This window comes from Meriones unguiculatus, chromosome 19 (assembly GCF_030254825.1).
Source record: "Meriones unguiculatus strain TT.TT164.6M chromosome 19, Bangor_MerUng_6.1, whole genome shotgun sequence".
Taxonomy (NCBI): Eukaryota; Metazoa; Chordata; class Mammalia; order Rodentia; family Muridae; genus Meriones; species Meriones unguiculatus.
Window position 1 is genome coordinate 39,157,032 of NC_083366.1, and position 1,174 is coordinate 39,158,205.

Here is a 1,174-nt window from a genome sequence, read left to right on the forward strand (position 1 = left end):
GGGATGAAATATACTGAGGACTCTGATGTTTTGTATTTTATTTTTCTTTTTTTATGTGTTTTGCCTGCATGTGTGTCTGCTGTCCTTCATTCTGCAAAAGACATCCGGAAGCTACCTATTGTTACATGCCAGACTCGGCACCAAGGGTCCAACAGTTAGACCTCAGGCTTCACTTCCCGAGGACTCAATTATTGCTCTCAGCCATAGAAAGATGACAGCAACAATACCAAAAAGGGATGGCATAGCCTCTCATCACCTCAGACTGGAGCTATGAGCTATTAGGGAGGCATTTTAAAACAATGAAAAGCAAGCATACTGGTGTTTAGGTCCGGGGGAAAAAATAATGACGTGTCAATAATAAGGGCAGCGAAGGGCAAAGAGGCAGTAAGCGGAGTGGACATTTTAGCCAGAAAAAGACAGGGGAATGACTCCAGGGAGGCTTGGCTGTTTTGCCTGGGACACACAATAGCGTTTGGGTTCAGTTAAGATCTTTACAAGGGGAGAACGGACACCGCGAGGGTACCTTTCAGGGAGGATGATTATTAAGGTTTTTGTTCAGGATTTTTTTTTAATTAACAGTTTGTGCAAAATCAACATTGGCCCGTACGGGGATCGAACCCGCGACCTTGGCGTTATTAGCACCACGCTCTAACCAACTGAGCTAACCGGCCAGGACACAAAATGATTCCTTCCTTCCAACTATAAAAGATCTCAAACAGCATTTTTTTTTTTTTCCCCTTGATTTTTGACTTTCCAAACACGTCACGGTGCTGACTCAGCCGGAACCGGGAGCGCCGTGGCCCCTAAAAGAGCGTTTGCGGTTCCTTGAAGGTTTGTTTTGGTTTCTTTCCCCTTGAGCCAGAGGAACCGGGGCGGGAAGCGCTCTCTCCCCTCCGCCCCCGGCGCCGTGGATGCGGCCGCACCTACGAGTGAGTCCTCAGCCGCAGGTGCGGCCAGAGGCTTCTCCTGGCTTCTCCGCAGGCCGACGCGGGAGGTTGTTCCCCCGACGCAGCTCCTCAACGCGACGGATTTCAAGGGAAGGTTGTTCTGTGGTGGTGACCGTATTCAAATAATGCATAACGACGCTGCCTCCCGGCACCGGCTCCGTGGCTTAGCTGGTTAAAGCGCCTGTCTAGTAAACAGGAGATCCTGGGTTCAAATCCCAGCGGGGCCT

At 50.1% G+C, this 1,174-nt stretch overlaps 2 non-coding genes across 2 annotated transcripts; one reads left to right on the plus strand and one right to left on the minus strand.

The window, feature by feature from the left end:
- Positions 1–597: 597 nt before the first annotated feature.
- Trnai-aau (transfer RNA isoleucine (anticodon AAU)) lies at positions 598–671 on the minus strand. Its single transcript has one exon. It is a non-coding gene; the product is annotated as a tRNA-Ile (tRNA).
- A 429-nt stretch (positions 672–1,100) lies between these two features.
- On the plus strand, positions 1,101–1,174 carry Trnat-agu (transfer RNA threonine (anticodon AGU)). The gene has a single exon. It is a non-coding gene; the product is annotated as a tRNA-Thr (tRNA).